Source organism: Protopterus annectens, chromosome 3.part1, assembly GCF_019279795.1.
Source record: "Protopterus annectens isolate FY-2018-M chromosome 3.part1, PAN1.0, whole genome shotgun sequence".
Classification (NCBI taxonomy): Eukaryota; Metazoa; Chordata; order Ceratodontiformes; family Protopteridae; genus Protopterus; species Protopterus annectens.
In genome coordinates, this window is record NC_056732.1 from 1,512,311,979 (window position 1) to 1,512,331,640 (window position 19,662).

The 19,662-nt window shown below is 39.5% G+C and overlaps 1 protein-coding gene across 3 annotated transcripts in view; it reads right to left on the minus strand.

Annotated features, from left to right (window-relative positions):
• TMUB1 (transmembrane and ubiquitin like domain containing 1) overlaps positions 1 to 19,662 on the minus strand; it is a 330,526-nt gene that overhangs the window by 148,453 nt on the left and 162,411 nt on the right. For 2 of the 3 annotated variants that reach the window (XM_044067589.1, XM_044067590.1), the window contains exon 2: positions 340 to 431. The exons of the other annotated variant lie outside the window; for it this stretch is intronic. The gene's annotated coding sequence lies outside the window, so the exon portion shown is untranslated. The remainder of the gene's footprint in view (positions 1 to 339; positions 432 to 19,662) is intronic. 3 annotated transcript variants of the gene reach the window in all.

Genomic DNA, 19,662 nt, shown 5'->3' on the forward strand with positions numbered 1-19,662 from the left:
GGTACTAGGTAAAATTAGGGGATAGAAGCAAAGTAAGAAAAAGGCACTGATCAGATTGGTTTATGAACAGTATCATAACATCTTAAATAAAGAGAGACTTTGTAATCTGGAAAAAAGAGTCAGTAAAGCATTACCACTACTACAATATCCTCAAAGCCTGTTTTTCTTTTGTTTTCTAAATGACGTATGCTAAGTTGGAGAAACTTCATGCGTCACACGGAGTCTCACTTAAAACGTGTATTCAACAGAAGAACAATAGAAAAAAAACAAAAAACGTGCATCTCTGGCTTTACATCTGTGATTTTCCTTTGAGAAACTACAGTAGTAATTTTTTCATACCAAATCTCTAGACTACAGAAAGTGCTGACATCTCTCACTTTGTCCCTCCAACTTCAGACAACAGGTCTCCTGTGCAGTTGAGAATGATGACTCTGGTAACAAAAGAAAAAGGAATAAATAGCGGTCTGCTTTGTTACCTGTTTATGTAATCAACAGCAGCCATTTTATGCCTAACCAATTTCTAACATTTAGCAATTCCAGCAGTGCAGGCAGGTAAAATTAATTTTTAAATTCGTACTGGAACAATGCATTTGAGTCTGAAAAACTTGACAATGAGACATCAGTACAATTTCCCCATATATGGTACTATACTTATTCTAAATTAAAATTTCATATTGCATCACAAAGAGTAAGTGTAAGCAAAAAGGTGTTACTCTTACTTCTGGGGTCTAGGGTTCATTCCTAGCTCCCAGTTAATGCCTATGTGGAATAAATATTGTCTTCTTCCTGTTTGTGAGTTTTATTTATTTTTTTTTGGCAGGGGGGGGGGGGTATTCTGGTTTCTGCCTACCTGTATCCCCCCCCCCCCCCCCCAACAAACAAAAAGGAAACAAGCTGGACGACTGGCTACTTTTAACCACTCATGCATATTTTGCAATATTTACTGGATTTGGATGGCAAGATGCCCCTTACTTAGTTCCACCTTCATGAACTTCACTTCTTCACATTTTAGTTGTTTGGATCATCTTTTAGTGTATGCTTTGTCTCACCCATCATCATGCAGACCCTATCATTAACTTTTGCTTTTTCTGTCCAAACGACATCACTCAGTGTTAGTGCTGGTACTAGTACATTGGACTTATGCTGCAGAAACACTGTCATAAAGTCTGACTGCACTGACTCAGGTTTTCTTATTTGATAGATGATATTTGACAGCTACTAAATGTCATCAACTGCCTTGGATTTATATATAAATAAGTAAATGCAAAATCTGTGTTAGCACAATAACTCGTCTCTTATTACTGTGGCTTGCATGACATCTGGAACAGTTATCACTATGATATGGTTTATTCCTTCACACTTCAGGAATACTCGTTTTGAGAGGTAATGGCAACTTGGATAGCCATCTCCTGTATGGCTTTTCACCAATTCTATGAGCGTAAGTTCAGTTGGTGATTTTTCTTCCTGCATTTAAATTTTTCTTCCTGTTCCCTGGGACTGCTGCCATTTTCTTTATGGCATCATCAATACAGTGTTTTGCATCTGCACTTTAACAAAATGGTAAAACTTAGGATTGTAAGTTCTCTGCTACATTTAGCTTCCTATAGTGAATGCCATTTGAACGCCATCTATGTATTACTTTGGTTTACTAAACGAGTTAATCTGATTCTTTACAGTGTTCATCTAACTCTTGATGTGTATGGCTTTTTAAAGGACATCTTTCGCAGAAACTTTAAGTCTAACACTGAAGATACATTCAACAGTTGGACAGGTCAGCTTTTTACCTTACAAAACAACAGGTTGCTTTTTTTCACTCCACTGGTGTGTTTTCACTATAAGCCACAAGTAACTCAAATAACCAAATAACATGCTGCAAGTTTTTCATTTAATTCATTTATTTGACCGTGATTTTCATGATACAGAAAAGCTTTAGTTTTTGTGATTTCTGGCAGTTGCCTGGCTCTGCTTACCTGCATAACTGTTTCAGAAGCCTGTCAAACTTCATTGAACTTTTAAAAAAAATTATAAAAAAATTAACAAGCATAGGAATCTGTCTAGCTCCAACCTCACCATCACAAATGTTGAGGAGAGAAAAAAAAAAAAGAAAAACTAGTGGTTTTAAAACTTGGTTGATGAGCTCAGTCACAATAATTCCCAAAAAACATGAAACCCAGGTAGTGTTCCAAAGCAACAAGCCTTTACTCATCACAGACAAGCGATCCCCAGTAACAATAATCAGAAATATTTTACAATGTTAAACATATTAACTTTTATACACTTAGACGTAGGTGTGGAAAATACATGTATTGTTTAATTTTAAACCAGCCTATTCAAAGCAAACAATATAAACAGGGCCGTAAAAAGTGCATTTTAGGACAGCATGTATCCACTCCCCCCACACACTACTATTGATTAGATCGAACTAAATCCAAGTTCAGGAAAACACTACCAATCAATTTATAGCCCACATTTCCAAATTGAGCATTAAAAAAGCATAGCATACAAACAAAAAGACTGACTTAACAAATCATTTTCGGCTAACTAATGCAATAAAGCCTTTATCAGGTCTGTGACAAGAACTAAAATCATATACATAGATATATAATTAAAATAGTTAACTAGACTGATACAAAGAGCCCACATGCATCTAACTATAAACATTATCTAACTAAAACACTATAAATATAAATATATTCTTATCTTCTTCACTTTTACAATGCTCATAAAGATTTAGATTTAATTTAAAACGTTCATTTCAAATTTTACAGCAAAAAAACTGACAACCATTTGCTAAACAAAACAATAATCTCACACTAAAACAGACTTAGCATGCAACATTTCTCTTCCCTTGAAACTCATTTATTGGAAGTGCAACTGGCAAATCATTAAATTATGAGACTATCTTGGATTCATAGTCAAAGAGCATATACTTGAAACACAAATTAGGATATGTGATTGCTGCATGGATGGCATTTGCTAGCAGCCTTGGCCAGCCCACTGGACACAAAGTGACTTGGTCAGAGTCACACAGCAGACAAACAAAGGCCGAAAGAATCAAGCCCTACAACAGGAAGCAGCTCATAGCCTCACTCATCTGCACGGAGTGCTAGAACACTAATGTAACCCAACACAGTGCAATGCACAGTCTCTTTAAAAAAAAAACTAAATTAAAAATGTAATCAGAGTGAAAATAGTAACATTAAACTTGTATTTTCCAGTTGTCTAGTTTATTCACACCACTGAGTAAAATATACAGTGAACAGTCAATAAAACTGATGTTCCGTTAGAGCCCCTTGCATAACTATGTACACATCAGACATTGCAATAACATGAATAAACAAACATAATAACCTAGAAATGTATTTCAGTTCACTGCTGTGACAGTCATGTAGTGCAACCCACTGCATCCAAAGCCCTACCAACCTCTAAGCTCAAGAATCAGAGACAAAGAAACAAAATCAAAAACAGATTTTAATTTTATTATTTTTATTTAACATTTGTTTACCAGGAAAGTCGGACTTGGAATGAAGTCAATTTTCAGCGGAGGCGTGGGAAGAAACACTCCAGATGCATGTCTTTGTAACGTGTGAGGAAACCAGAGTACCTGGAGAAAACCCACACGAATGCAGGGAGGGCATGCAGACTCTGCACAGAAGGCACTCAAGCTGAGAATCAAACCAGAGAACCTCTTGCTGTGAGGCGACAACGCCACCACTGCGCCATCCCAAACACTGCTCGTAAATAATTAGAAAGTTGCTAGTATAACAGACTTTGTGTTAGTAAGCATTTTATGAAGGATATCAAGTCTGAAACTTATCCATCATTATTTGGTGACTGCAGTCCATAATGCTTTGCCAAAAACCACAAATTTTACATGGAACAGATAACAAATAGGAGTCAAAATCAAGTGACAGTTTGAAACTATGCCCTCTGCGCTTGTGTGGGAATTACACATATACACGAAAGCGCATACGCACACGCCTGTTAGTTACAGACAGCTGTATAACTGTATACCTCAGATACCTGCTTGACATAAAAACAGAAATTCTACATGATCTTGGTTTAGCAGCATATCTAGGATTAAGACATATAGCTCCCTGCTGACCTGTAAAATTTTTAGTTTAACTTTTCACTCCTTGCTATTTTTACCCTTACAATGTGCTTCAAAACTGGTAAAGGTACTGATGTGGCCTTAAAAAATGAATTTAGGAAACATTTAAACTGCAAGATGCATAAACATCTGAAGGACCAGTAGAATGGGATGAAAGCTAAGACTATGGAGAGAAAAAAAAAAAGAATACAACAAACCTACCGTATACAAGAGACAATGATCATTCAGCTGTGCAATTGGTCAGGATTCTGGATCTACTCAGGTCTGCTACCTGTACAAATTCTTCAATTTAGCCAGATAAGACCACATCATTCTGATTTTGTACCATCTCACACAAATGTACAATTCAGAAAGTGCAAAATCTCCAAGCACCTTTTTCTTGATGCATTAGCATCTCAGAAAGTGACCAGGCAAGCAAGACAGCATGTGAAGAAGTACGGATAGAATTCTGCTATATCAGCGATCATGGAGCTTTCAAAATAAAGTCTTTCTTTTTGGCCTTCAACAGCAGTTCCTGTATTAAAAGAAAAGGAAAGAAAACCAAGCCGTTCTGATTCCACAGAAAAAAAAGGGTGTTAGTCTTCCATGCTAAAGGGTGTGTGCACTAAGAACAAAAGTTGGGAGTCCAGACATATATTTTACAGAAACACACCCATTCAAGAGGTTCTTAGAAAAATATATGTTAAAAAAATCTGTCCAGCTGTCATTTGTGTGTCCGTGTACACTGTTGCACTGGTAAGTAAACAGCCTATAAAATGATCTTTGATCTGGTACTCATTCCAAAATATTTGCTGCCCCTATGCAAAAGCAAGCATGCGTTTCCAACCACATTCTACATGACTAATGCACTGTTTTTATTTACCTCAAGGACATCAAAACACAGCTGTCTCTGAAACGATTTCAGCACTAATGCTACACCTCTCTTTTCTTAAGTTCATTTGAAGACTGCTCTCTGGATGCCCAGATCCTCCGAATCTTCAAGGAAAACTGGGTAGGCACCCTTAGCATAATCTAAGACATCTACTGTTAAGAGCATCTGAAGGTGGAAAATGACTGCACATTTATCAACAACTTAACTTTAGCTCTCCCAGTGTGAAAAATTAACCACTTTTAATAAATTCAGTTACCAGCTAGTAAGTATACTGACTGGATGCCAGCAAAGACGAAACAGAGAGCCTGGAAAGAAAATTTAATAGAAAATACCGATCGGAAAGAAGCTCACAGATGTTCAGCAAAAGCAGTTTAAACTTCAGCATTGGTCCAAGACATGGCTTCCAATAACCTAGAGGGAAAAAAAATCACATGTGCTCAAAGCCGAACAAACAAAACACTGAAGCAATATAACACAAATAACAAAAAGCTGGAAAAATGGATGAAACTTTAAATAATATTCAGGTGAACTAAAAAAACTACAAAAATCAGGGACAAAGGCTCGCTGAGTATGAGGCTGCTCAAGAAGAGATGTTTAAAAAAATGGCAGAATTAAAAGACTGGGCTTAAAGAGAAAACCTGAGAAAAACCTGGGATTTGCCCTCCTCCCCAATGTTGTGCGACCCCGGAGTGGATATATATAGTTAGGGAGGTGTGGGGGGCACAGCCCTCCACCTATTTTCGTTTAAAACGTGTAGTTTTTGCTGTATTTTCATGTTTTAAATGGCTGTACCCCCCACACCCCCCCTAACTATATATATCAACTCCAGGGTCACACAACATTGGGGAGGGGGGCAAATCCCTGTTAAGTGCCTTGAATACTGGTTGTCGACCAAATGAATGTCGATCAAATGGTCTGTCGATCTTATGAAGTAGACTATATATATATATATATATATATATATATATATATATATATATATAGATATATGTGTGTGTGTGTGTATATATATGTGTATATATATATATATATATATATATATATATATATATATATATATATATATATCTATATAGATATATATATATATATATATATATATATATATATATATAGATATAGATATATGTATATATATATATATATATATATATATATATATATATATATATATATATATATATATATATAAATAATTTCCTTTGTCTTTTTTCTTTTTTTATCATTGTGTTATATATTGCTAATCTTACTGTATTATACTTCCATTGTAACATGTATTTTTTATATTTGTACTGTAGAGCTTTTCTCCCTGGGTCTCCACCGAAAAAGGGTTTTGTCCCAGTCAGACTTTCCCAGTTAACAAATGTCAAATAAATAAATAAAAACCACAGCAGGATTTGTTAATTGAAAGGGCACACCCTGTGTATGCTCCAAACCTGGCCATGAGAAAGCAGCAAGACCTGTATTTATAAAGATGTAATCCTACCAGCAGAAAGAGTTGATCCTGACAAAACTGTGGCAAAAGAGCAAAGTGTTAAAAGATGGAGACAGTAGAGGGTTTGTGGAAAATGATTACTCAGCAGAAGAGAAGCAATTTTATTCCAGCAAATGGGGAATGCTGAGTGGCAGTTGCAAGATTCAAGCTGCTATATTCAGCTGTCTTCAGAATATTTTTCCCTGAAAGATCAATGTCACCTTTTTGATGCAGAACAAGCTAAGGAGTAAATACAAACATTTGTCCAACAAAAAGTGAGCCATCAAGCAAAAGGGACTTCTGCTTCTCATTTTTCTGATAATAAACAGAGAGAGAGACTTTGCCACTGAAACCTTTTCCCACAGATGGCATTTCTGTAGAAGTCTGGAAGCTAGGAGGGAAGAAAGTAATAGAGATCTAGAAGGTTTTGTTCAACAGTATTTTAAATGGAGGGAACCAGCAACATCCTGGAAAAAGCTGTGGTGAAAGTAATAACTAAAGAAGGTTTAGACCCATCAGATCCAGTTTCATGTTGGCCCATTTCAATTTTAAACCGTGGTTATAGTGTTTATGTCTATAATGGCTAAAAGAAGAGCAAAGGTGCAGCCAAAACTGATACATGTGGATCAATGTGGTTTTGTGGAGGGGAGGCAAACATTTCACAACATTAACAGAACAATGATGATCTACAGGGAAGCAGAAAGTACAGTTTTGTACCTACCATAAATGTAGATGTCCGATAGGAATGCATCTGCAGTCCTTACAAATGGGTTGTCCTGTCGTCAGGCAGCCCTTCGGTCGGCCGGATTCCAAAGTCTGGGTCTGGCCTCGGCTGGTGTCGCACTTCACCCGACGTCATAGCTGCAGTTATTCGGGTATAAAGGCATCAGCCGACGCCATTTTCCTCAGTGTTTCTTGCCCCAGATGCCAGGTGCCCTCTAGGAAGGCTAAATTTGGATAAATGCAAATGATTCCAAATAGTAGAAAGCAAACAAAAAATAAGCATGTATGTACATATATACAAACAAATACACCATAATCGATTCCCCCAGCTAGCTACAAGATGGGCAAATACCCTAGGAGTACCACAGAGGGGAAGGAGGGTGGGTAATCCTGACTGCAGATGCATTCCTATCGGACATCTGCATTTATGGTAGGTACAAAACTGTATTATGTCCTTCAAGGATGCATCTGCAGTCCTTACAAATGGGTAGAATACCATAGCCAAACTGGGGGAGGAGGAGAAATAAAATTATGGTGTAGTTAAGATCCCTTGCAAAACAGCAGTGGCAAAACCTGCTCGGGATCTGGAGTATAAAGGTAAATTATAATGTTTGGCAAATGTATGCACGGAGCTCCAAGTAGCAGCCTCTAAAATGTCTTTGGTAGCCACTCCTCGTAGAAAAGCTGTGGTAGTGGCTGTAGCCCTTGTAGGGTGAGGCCTGATGTTTTCTGGAGTTTTCTTCCCATGGTAGGAGTAACAAAATCTAATGCAATTTCCTATCCACTTAGAGATTGTCTGTTTTGAAATTGCTTTCCCTTCCATTCCTGTTGCATATGCTACCAGTAGCTGGTCAGTTTTCCTATTGCCCTTGGTCCTGTCCAGGTAGTAGCGTAATTGTCTATGCACATCCAAGGTATGCAACAGTCTTTCTCCCCTGTTCTGTGGGTTGGGGAAGAATGTAGATAGGTGGATAGCCTGATTCAAAGATACTCTGGAGACCACCTTAGGCATAAAAGTAGGATTAGTTCTCATGGATACTCTATCTCGATGGAAGATCAGGAAGGGCTGTACTGCCATTAGTGCCTGTAGCTCAGATACCCTTCTTGCTGAAGTGACTGCCAACAGGAAAGCAGTTTTCCATGATAAGTATTGTAATTCTGCTGTTGCTGCTGGTTCGAAAGGAGGAAGTGTCAATTTTTCTAGCACAAAGTTCAAGTCCCATGCTGGCAAAGGTGGCTTCCTAGGTGGTTTTACATTCTTAATTCCTCTCAGAAACTGCCTGAGCAGAGGATGTGAGAAGACTGGAGGATCCAAGTCGTATTCTGCTGAAATAGCTGATGCATGAATCTTGATGGAAGAATAGGACAGGCCTTTGTGGAAGAGCTCTGCCAAGTATTCCAGGATGTTGGCTAGGTTTACCAGTGACACATTTTCTCCTTTTGCAGTACTCCAAATGAAATATCTTTTCCATTTTGCTGAATAATTTTTTCTTGTTGAGGGTCTGCGAGCCTCCAAGATAATGTCTTTAACCCTTTGGGATAAATTTGGGTTATTTGTTCTTATGCAATGTTCCAGGCAGTCAGCTGCAGTGTTTTCAGGTTTGGATGCAGGGTGTTGTAGTTGTTCTGTGTTAACAGCAAGGGAACAAGGGCTAGAGGCCATATTTGTTCCCGAGACAAGCTCCTCAGTAATGGGTACCAATGTTGTCTTGGCCAGTCTGGAGCTATCAGAATGATCCTTGGACGGTCCTCTTTGATCTTCAATAGCACCTTGTGCATCAAAGGAAGTGGTGGGAATGCATATGCTGTCAGGTTTTTCCAGCTGAAAGATAGCGAGTGCACCTTCCAAGCAAGTGGGTGGTACGCCCTTGTGCAGAATTTCTTTAGTTGGTGATTGCGTGGGGATGCAAATAAGTCTATTTGTGGAGCCCCATTTTCTTGTAATGGTTTTGAAGATGTCCGGATGCAGCATCCATTCGTGGGCATCCGCGGTAGTTCTGCTTAGTATGTCTGCTAGAATGTTTTCTTTTCCTGGTACAAAAATTGCTTGTAACTGAATGTTGTAGCTCAGGGCCACATTCCAGAGGTCCATTGCCATCCGGCATAGAGGGTACGAATGTGTGCCTCCCTGTTTGTTGATGTACCACATAACTGTGGTGTTGTCTGTCCTTATCAACAGTTGACCTTGTCGAAGAAATGGTCTGAATGCCTGAATTGCCAGTTTTACTGCCAGCATTTCCTTTTGATTTATGTGTAGGTGCAGCTGGTCTTGAGTCCATAAACCTTGAATGCACTTGTCCAGCATGTGGGCCCCCAACCGAGGTCTGAGGCGTCCGTTGTGATGGTTTGGCTTGGTTGAGTGTTGTGGAAAGGCAATCCTTTGTTTGATTGACAGGCCTGAGCCCACCATTGGAATTCTTGCTTCAGGCATGGAATTATTGGAATTTGGGTTTCTAGGCTGTGCTTGTGCTGAGACCATAAATTCCTTAGGTACCACTGTAACTTTCTCATATGCAGTCTGGCATGTGGAACCAATATTATGCAGGATGCCATGAAACCCAAGGCCTGCAGAACTTTTCTTGCTGTTAGATGATTCTGCTTTGTTAATGCCAAGAAGTAGAGAGGGAGTTGCTCCTGTTTTTCTACTGTTAGGAATGCCATTTGTTTTGTTGTGTCCAGCTCTGCACCCAAAAAGGTTATCCTTTGGGATGGTATCAGTCTTGACTTTTTTATATTGACTGTGTATCCCAGAGCTTGTAGTAGGTAAATGACCCTTTTCAAGTCTTCTGCTAGCTTGTTTTTGTTGTCCGCTTGTATCAGGCAGTCGTCCAGGTAAGGGTAGATTTGGATTCCCTGAAGCCTGCAATGAGCAATTACTGATGCCAGGCATTTCGTGAACACTCTGGGCGCAGTAGATAAGCCAAAGGGCAATGCTGAGAATTGATAATGCTCTGATCCTGCAAGAAATCTGAGGTATCTTCTGCAATTTGGTCGTATGGGGACGTGCAGGTATGCCTCCTTGAGATCTAGAGTTACCAGCCAAGACTCCTTGCCCAGCATGGGAAGAAGCTGCTGTAGGGTCAGCATTTTGAATTTTGGAACAATGAGGAATGTGTTTAAAGCGGACAGGTCGAGAATAGGTCTCCATTTGCTTTCTTTTCTTGGCACCAGGAAGAGCCTGGAGTAAAATCCCTGTCCTTGCTCCATAGATGCTACCTTTTCCACAGCTCTCATCCTTAATAATTGAGTTATTTGTTTTAGAGCTTCTGCCTTTTGATTTGGAGGTAGGTTTGGCATTCCTCTCTTCCCTGGTAGAGTATGGAAGTGAAACCTGTAACCTTGGTCTATTGTCTGCAAAATCCACTTGTCTCTTGTGATGTAATGCCAGTTTACTGAAAATAAAGCTAGCTTTCCGCCCAAGGGTGCTTCTAGTTGTTCCCTGGTAGGCGGTGCTAGAGCCAAGTCACTGTGATTGTCCTGTAGTAGTGGTGGTGGCTGTGTCTGTGGCTGCACCTCGCTGATTGTTACCCTGCCACTGGCGTCCCCTATAGGCAGCCCTGGATTGGCTTCTGCCTCTTGAACGCCTATTCCTGCCTCTCTGAGCTCTGGAGGAGTCTGGACAGGACCAATTCTTGGAGGGCCAATTCCTGCTAAACCTTGGAGGTTGGACCTGTAAGAAGTCTTTCACTGTTTGGACAGATTTTGCCTTCTCTTCCATCTTCAGCACCTGTTGTGCAGGAGAGCCAAACAAATTGATCTTGTCCATGGGAGCATCTAGTAGTTTTGATTTGACATGGTCTGGTAAGGCCTGCTCTTTTAACCACGCATGCCTTCTGATAACTGTGCCAGTCATGGCTGATCTAAAGGAAGCCTCCAGTGCATCATAGCCGCATTTTAAGGAATGGTTACTGACTTGCTGAATGTTATGTACCATTTCCTGAACAGATTTTTTTGTCTAATGGTTCATCCGAGGACAGTTTTTTGGTTAACTGGTCTAGCATAAATTCTTGATACTGGATCATGTGGAATTGACAGTCCAAGGCCCTAGCTGAAAGAGTAGCAGAAATGTAAACTTTTTTACCCCATCTCTCTAAGGACCTGGATTCCCTTTCAGAGGGGAGGGTTTTTTTTGCAGAGGTAGTTGCTACAGCCTTAGGACCCTGGGAGATAGTCTCGGGATCTGCAAAGGGAGCCTTATACAAATGGTAATGCGTGTCCGGGACCCTGTAGTACCTATCGGGCTTAGCAGGGGCCGGAGGTAGAGAATCAGGAGCAGTACAAGCATCATTAAATGCATCATCTACAACAGAAAGAACTGGAGGTATGGCTAAAGGCCTATGTTGTGGTAAATGCAGAAAGGTTCTAAGCCTTTTTCTGGAGTCTGAAAAATCCTGGCCCTGCCACTGAAATTGTTCCCTCATAGCATGCAAGGTTTCCCCAAAGGAAAATTCCTCAGGCGGAGAGGCAGAAGGAATGGACTCTTCAGCATCAGAGTCTTCATAAGGGGAGAAAGGAGCCTCTGGAGGGTTTGTGTTATCTGAATCATCAGAGGAATCATCTGTTGAAACAGGCTCAGGGGGCTCTGCTCTAGGCCTCTTCTCTGGAGGTGGGTAAGAGGCCCTGTCTGGGTGAGGTAGGGATCCCCGGAGTAAAGAAATGAGGTCCTCTGCTAAACTAAGCATTTGTGAACTAGAGCTAGGCCTGTGAGAGGGGATCTTAGCAGGCACAGATTTAGTAGTTTTAGCTGCTTTGGCCCTGGCAAAGGCCTTAATGGACATGGATGCAGGAGGCCTAGCAGCTCCACGTGCAGGGGTAGAAATATCCAAGGGGATAGTGTCAGATAATTCCTGAGAAACTGTAAGAGCAGGAGTGATTTCAGAAGCCGATTCCACCAGGTTGGAAGAGGCCTCGGTAGGAGGTAAGTTTTCGGCTGAAGGAAGAACCGCTTGCTCGGTTTCAGCCGAAACCGAGACACTCGCGGTTGGCTTAACCGCGGTTTCGGCCGAAACCGCGGACCGCGAGTGTCGGTCCTTTAACTTGCGCTTTTTAGATATTTGCGTAGTCGGAGGATCCGACGGCATAATGTAAGCAAAATCGGAGCCGAAAAACTCCTCAGCATATTCCGACCGATGTCTAAGCGTCCATCGGTTAAAAGAAGCACAGGCTAGACAAGCTGCTACGTTGTGGTCTGGGCCTAGACAAGGTAAGCAGTAAGAGAGGAAATCTTTATGAGGTATTTGTTTCCCACAAGTTAAACAGTTATTCACTTTTTCTGACATCGGCTGAGGCAAGAAAGAGTCCCCCAACGGGGTACTTAGCTTTTTAGAAGTCTTCGGTAGTAGTAGACGTATTCGGTAGTAGTAATCTCTGGTTCTGACCGACCGGCACTTGCGAACAGCTTCTGCTTCGGGCGCCACGCGGCAAGAAAGACTGAGGAAAATGGCGTCGGCTGATGCCTTTATACCCGAATAACTGCAGCTATGACGTCGGGTGAAGTGCGACACCAGCCGAGGCCAGACCCAGACTTTGGAATCCGGCCGACCGAAGGGCTGCCTGACGACAGGACAACCCATTTGTAAGGACTGCAGATGCATCCTTGAAGGACATCGTAAAAATACCACTATTGTTTGGTCTTGATGCAGAGAAAGCATTTTAGACACAAAGCTGGGATTTTATGAGTAAGGCAATGGACGCATTTGCATTCCCTGAAACAATAATAAGGTTACTTTGGAAGATATATGAGGGATTGGAGGCAAAAATTAAAGTTGAAGGTTTCTTCTCTGATACGCTGTGACAGAAGAAAAGAACCAGGCAGGGGTGTCATTTTTCCCCTTTGTTATTGGCTTTACATTTAGAACCATTGGCAAAGAAAATAAAGGACTCAGAAATTCACGGATATAATTGGTATGTTAATCAAGAAAAGTTGGCTTTACTTGCAGATGATATTACTTTGTGCCTGATAAAACTAGAAAAAGGATATCTCAGTGTTGTGAAACATCCTAAGACAGTTTCAAGTTTCTTCGGGATATACAATTAAATAAAAAATAAAAAACAAACCCAATAACTACAAACTATGTATCCACACACAAACTGGTTCAACAATACCCATATTTAGGGGGGGCATGACAAAATGAAGTACTTAGTAGTACGGGTTAAAAGGCTTCTGTCATGGCAGCTAAGGATATGTGTGAAGAGACTAAACAAAACAATACAAAAATTTGATAAACTGGAAGCTTTTGTCAATGGGTAATGACAGCAAGATACAAGCAGTAAAGATGTTTTAGTCTCTTTAGTTTTATACACAGGTCAAGCATATTATACACAGGTCAAGCATATTTTTATCAACCAGAGGTGAAGATGTGAATAGTAATTAATACAGAGCTGAAGGACTTTTGGAAAGAGAAGAGGGCAAGGGTCAATTGGGATATATTGATCCTTCCAGTAGAACAAGATGGTTTATGATTTCTTGATTTTGAATGGATATTTTAGAGCTACACAGTTAACACCATTATAAATCATACTAGCAGAAAGCTACAATTCAAAGTGGAAAAAGACTGAACAATAATTAATAAAGAGATGAAGGACTTTACCTGGGAGGAGAAGAGGGCAAGAGTCAAGTGAGATAAATTGATCCTTCCAGTAGAACAAAGTGGTTTGTGATTACTTGACTTGAGGGGGGACATTTTAGAGCTACCCAGTTAAGGCTATTATACATAACACTAACATAAATTTACAATTTAAAGTGGAAAGAGATGATTATGAAGCAGAGAGGAATTTCATAAAATAAGGAGAGACTGGATGGCGATGCTGTGTGGGCAGACTGGTGTGACAAGGGAGATGATTTTTCTGAGCTACGATACAGAATTGGAATTGCCTAGAGATGGTAAGGCCCTGCTGTGTCTAATTGTGGTGGCTGCCAAAAATTACTAGAAAATAGTAATCAAACTCTAAACCAACTATACTAGAAGGAGTGAATATAGTAACAGAGAAATAAACTGGAATTGAGATCTTTAGTAAAGCGTAGGAGCAAACTACATAGGAAAAAATGGGAATTGTGGGAACAATACATACTGGGGAGGAATGAGGTTTAAAAGAAGCTTAAATTAGCTATGTAAAGTTTGATTGAAAATGATTGGGTAGATAAGTGATGTATAATATTTGCAACTAGGAATGTGTCAAGTATGGTTTGCGATGTAAAATGCTTGCAACTAGCATTGCATTGATGTGGTTTGTTTTCACTTATATAAATGTATGACTGTCTATGCCGTAAGTGATGGTTTAATAAAAATGTTTGTTTAAAAAAAAGGACAGGAATTGAATAATTTACATAATGTTGCTTAGGTTATATGACATATAGCAATATATGTCAAGTATATCGTTAGTAAATGTGAACTTGTTAATACAGTTTGATTACTTTTAATGAGATGTAAATTTGCCTACGTCACAAGTGATACTTTAATAAAGGTGTTTAAAAGATAAGGAGAGATTGGGATTTTGCATGCAGATCCTTTAGGAGAATAACAGTCATGCATAACATTATATTCATAAAGTAGCAGAAAATATTCTGAGAACTAAGTCAACACAGGAATGGAGAAAGGAGATTCTGCCAGTAGGGATGACTGCAATTAGGGGTACAGAAAATAGTTAAGAGAGGGCTGGAATGTACTGGAATAAACTGGCAAGGGAGCCAAGGTACTGGGAACAAATTATTAGAAGAAATGTAACAGAATGGGAAGAAGCCAAGAAGACATTTGGACTGCAGACTAGAGACTTCCTTCCCTATCAGGGATGGATGTTAGGAGTATGGGCAGAGAGAAAGGCATAGGGGAATCCTAAGTGAAAGAACTTCATTGGTATAGTTTTTAGTTGAATCTAGAACAGAAGGTGCTGTTAAAGGGTCTAATCAGTAGGGCATACAAAACATTGCACAATAAGTATAAGAATCAATCATAGCAAGTTAGAAAATATTGGAAATAGACTGGATAAGCAATCTGGAGGAATATACATGGCTCTCAAATATGCAACAAAATCTAGAAGATTTAGGATTTTTGCTTGGAAGAGTTTGCAAAGGCATTTTTATACTCCAAAGCAGACTCCAGTTTTTCCTCAGGTAGATGGCAATTGTTAGAAGTGCAAGGAGGAAAAAGAGGTAACCATAAACATGCATTTTGGGAGTGTACTGAGTTAGCAGACTTCAAAAATTTACTTCAGAAAACTGGGTCAGAAATACCGCGTGAGCAAGTGGATTTAACTAAGGAAAATATTTTTTTTTAGGTGGGATAAAGGATCTGAATTGCCCAGACACAGTTAATGCCTTGTTAAGTTTAACTTTGGTGGCTGCCAAAAAAAAGCAGTTACTAGAAAATGGAAATCCAAGTCTAAACCAACCATATTTGAAGTAGTTTGAATACTGTAACAGTGATAAAAGAACTGGAAATGGGATCTTTAGAAAAGGGTAACAGCAAATTACAAAGAAAAAGAAACAAGAAATTGTGAGATCAATTCATGCAGGAAAATGTTTTTGAGGAGGAATGAGGTTTAAAGGATGGCAAGAATTGACCAATTTATGTAATGTTGATATCAGCAAAAAAATTACACGGATCACCAGGCTAAAAACAAAGTTCTTCAATCCAGAGAATAGCAGTAAAACATGGTAAGTGCTTTCAGGAAAATTCAGACAAATTACTTCAATACAATCATGGTTTTTAAAGAAAGTTGCATCCAATCAAAAGTCACAAATCATATAAATGGTCTATGCCCCTTTAGAATTGGCTTGAAGGTACAATCCCATTTAAGTCAGGGCTCTTATCTGCCCTGAGCTCTATGATCCAATGTACTTCACAAGATTCAGTATAATTAATAAGATTCCCTCCTTTGTGGTTGGAATTAATAACTTGCAAGGCCATAAAGCTAAAGGAATGTCCCTGATGCTTACAAATATATTGGTATAGTGCATTATGATGTCCTTTTAAGCGTATGGCAGAAAGATGCCTCAAAATCCTTTGTTTCAACTTACAGCTAGTTTTACCTACATAAAATGAGGTGCATGACATGCATCTAGCTAAATATATAACATTACTAGTGTGACAGTTGGCATATAACTTAGGAGAGTATATGCTGTCACATTATTAGTAAGCTTAAATGGGATTGTACCTTTAAAGCCAATTCTAAAGGGGCGTAGACAGTTTAATTTCATTTCTGACTTTTGATTGGATGCAACTTTCTTTAAAAAAAACATGACTGTATTGAAGCAACTTGTCTGATGAAGGGAGTTTTCCTGAAAGCGCTTACCATGTTTTACTGTTATTCTCTGGATTAAAGAACTTTGTTTTTAGCATAGTGGTCCATGGAGTTTTTTGCCGATATCTACTTATTATGATTATTTCAGTGCATTTCAGCCCATTTGCTTTTACCCTATTTATGTAATGTTGGATTGATCATACTGTACAAAGAAATATATGTGATGTATAATGTTTGTACTGTGAATAAGTTATTATGGCGAATAAGTTAATAAAGACACAGAATATTGGTGTTTTACAATTGCACTGCTTCACAATTTTGTCACGCTCATCTTATGCGCCTAAATTAAACTCATGTCTACTTGTTTACTGTGTAAATAACTCACTCAGAGGGGTGTTCTGAGGCCTGAAACCAAGTAACATCATCTTTAATTTTTGTCTCAAAAGTGCAACACTAATTGTTAGGTTAGACATGCAAAAATGCATTGCCGTTATTAATGAGATCGGGTTTACTACATAAAACTGTAATGGCCACAACAAAATGAAAACAAAAATTATTACATTATTCCATACCAAGTAGTTGAATATTCTCTGGCCGACATCAGATTTATTTTCTCATTTGTGAGTCAGGAAGCTCATGGAGTTAAAGACTGAGTGCTCACAACAGTCTACCTATTACTAACAAAAAAATGTGACCAATAATGAAGCAATGCACGACAATGATGAACTGTGTCATTTACACAGAGATCATGTGGGCAATAATATTTGAACATGGGCAGAAATTAACTTCAACTTGCTAAAAGTGGCATTTTAAACCCAATTATCACTATGGGCACATTACTAAAGCATTACTTCTACTGCATTCTGCATCTCTTGGGGACAATTTCAAGTTCTTCGGGACAACACTGCAGCCATTTGATCAACAGAAAGTCTTGGCAGTGCTTTATCAACATGCACTTACAAAAGTTAACTACATAATCCTATCTATGGCAGGTTTCAAAGTTTCTTGCTAAAAATGACAACATTCAGTGTTAAGACTATTTCATGAAGAAAAGTAGCAGCAAGAATTTTCCCATCTAGTTAATAAAGTAACTACATAGAACCCTATGAAATTTTACTTCAGTGTAAAAAAAGAAAAATGGTGAACATTTGCAAAATACTACGAGTTAAGCTTTAAAGGTGACTGACTGAAAGAAACAAATATAGTACAATTAGCTACCTGCTAGGTAAGTTGGAATTCACAAAAAGTACAGTTTTGTACCTACCATAAATGTAGATGTTCGAGGATCCACATTGCTGCAGTCCTAACCATAGGGTAGTCCGCTGTGCAGTCGGCCCGAATACCAGAGTATATGGCTGACGTCGGTCAGGGCGCATTAGACTGACGTCAGTACGTCAGGGTACTAATGCGCATGACCGACGTCATATCCTCAGTCTTTTCTTGCCCCAGATGTCAGAAGACCCTAAAAAGACAAGGCCCAAACCAAAACACCAAAAAGCCCTGCACCAAACTTATATACAATATATATATATATATACACATGTACAATAATATATAGCAACTCACACCACCACCCCTAAACACAGAGGGGAAGGCGGGAGGGTAAATTGGACTGCAGCAATGTGGATCCTCGAACATCTACATTTATGGTAGGTACAAAACTGTACTATGTTCTTCATTCCACATTGCTGCAGTCCTAACCATTGGGTAGAATCCCAAAGCAGAGGTAAGGGAGGCTGGCAAATCATAAGGAAGCAGGAGCTGTCAACATGCCTTGCAAAATAGCTGTGGCAAAACCAGCCCTAGATTTAGAGTAAAGAGGAAGGTGGTAATGCTTAGAGAAAGTATGCACTGAACTCCAAGTAGCTGCCTCCAAAATATCCTTAGTTGCCACCCCTTAGAAATGCTGTTGAAGTGGCAGTAGCCCTAGTGGAATGAGGCCTAATCCCAGCTGGAATCTCCTTGCCATGATGGGAATAACAAAATGAAATGCAAAACCCAATCCACTTAGAAATAGTTTGCTTAGACACAGGCTTGCCCTGAGAACTCAAAGCAAAAGAAACAAACAACTGCTGAGACTGCCTGAAATCCTTAGTCCTGCTTAAATAATAACGCAACTGCCTATGTACATCTAAAGTGTGCAAAATCTTTTCCCCTTTATTTTGGGGATCTGCATAGAAAGTAGGCAAATGAATAGTTTGGTTTAAAGCCACACTAGAAACCACCTTAGGCATAAAGGAAGGATTAGTAGGTAATGATACCCTATCCTTATGGAAAATCAGAAAGGGCTCTACTGCCATAAGGGCCTGCAACTCAGAAACCCTTCTTGCAGAAGTAATAGCCAACAAAAAAGCAGTCTTCCATGACAAATATTTCAAATCAGCAGTACCCGCAGGCTCAAAAGGTTGTAGAGTAAGTTTTTCCAACACAAAATTGAGATCCCAAGCAGGAGTAGGAGCTCTACGTGGGGGTCTTATATTCTTTGCCCCTCTGAGAAACTGCTTGAACAAAGGATGCGAAAACAATGGTGGGTCACAATCATAGTGAGCTGAAATTGCTGCAGCATGAATCTTAATGGAAGAGAAGGACAAACCTTTGTCCAATAACTCAGTAAGATATTGAAGAGCCACACTCAAATTAGGCTCAGAAATCTCCAAATTCCTTGCTGCACTCCAAAATAAAAATCTCTTCCATTTTTCTGCATACACTTTCCTTGTACTAGGTCTTCTAGCTTCCATAATCACATTTAAAACTTGTTGAGGAAGTTGAGACCGGCTGTCTCAAAACAGAATATGCCATGCTGTTAGATGAAGAGAGCGAAGCTTGACATTGAGCAGGTGGCCTTCTCTCTGAGACAACAGGTGCGGAATCAAGGGTAAAGGCCATGGAGGCTTCTTTACTAGACTCCTCAGTAATGGGTACCAGTGCTGCCGAGGCCAATCTGGAGCTATTAAAATCATCCTTGGCTTGTCTTGTCTGACCTTTAGAAGCACCTTTGGAAGAAGAGGCAGAGGTGGAAACGCATACACATGAAGATTTTTCCAACTGAAAGAAAGAGCATCCACTTTCCAAGCTGTGTGATGTAACCTCTTTGTGCAAAACTTTGGCAGCTGGTGGTTTAGTGGAGAAGCGAACAGATCTATGTCTGGAGTTCCCCAGGACACTGTCAACCTTTGAAATACATGAAGATCCAGTTTCCACTCGTGGGGATCCATGATTTGTCTGCTTAACACATCTGCTAAG